Genomic DNA, 936 nt, shown 5'->3' on the forward strand with positions numbered 1-936 from the left:
CCAGAGTGAATGGGACTATATGCTGTAACGAGAAATATGCCGAAACCATTTCTGGAGAGAATTTAAAAACAGAGTGGTTGTCAAGGTGTGCATTCAACTTAAAGTGTTAAATGGATGTGCATATGCCGCAGTTCCAAAACCCTTTCTGGGGAGAATCTAAAAACAGAGATTTCCAGCCAAAGGCAGGCACAAAGTAAATAGCAGTAAGAAGGCGTCTAAAACATGGAAAAAAGTATCATTCAAACTGCTCTGCTGTCCGTTCATTCACCTTAGGGAGGTGCATATATGTTTAGATTCAGATAGTTAGAAACACGTTTCTTATAGGAGCAGAGATGGATAGTCCACAGTGAAAGGGAGTATATGCTGTAATGAGAAATATCTGGCTCTAAAACGAAAACGGAGCTATCTAACATAATGGTTTTCAATGTGTGCATTCAACTTACAGAGTTAAACTGCTTTGAGTATTCAGCAGTTCAGAAACGCTTTCTGAGGAGAATAAAAAAAAAAGACATTTCCAGCCAAATGCAGGAATATAAGAAATAATGTTAAGACTGCATCTAAAACACAGAAGAAACGTATTTTTCAAACTGCTCTGTTGTGTGTTCGTTCAACGTAGGGAGTTGCATCTATGTTAAGATTCAGCAAATTAGAAACACCTTACTTCTAAGAGCAGCGTTTGGATATTCCAGAGTGAATGGATATATATGCTTTAATGACAAATATCTGGCTCTAAAAGGAAAACGGAGGTATCTAACAGAATGGTTGTCAATGTGTGCATTCGACTTACAGAGTTAAGCTAATGTGTGCATGCAGTATTTCAGCAACCCTTTTCTGTGGAGAATGTAAAAACAGACATTTCCAGCAAAATCCAGGCATATGAGAAATAGCAGTAATACTGCGTCTAAAACACAGAGGAAATGTATCTTGCAAGCTGCT

The sequence above is a fragment of the Cebus imitator genome, unplaced genomic scaffold (assembly GCF_001604975.1).
Source record: "Cebus imitator isolate Cc_AM_T3 unplaced genomic scaffold, Cebus_imitator-1.0 Scaffold933, whole genome shotgun sequence".
Lineage (NCBI taxonomy): Eukaryota > Metazoa > Chordata > Mammalia > Primates > Cebidae > Cebus > Cebus imitator.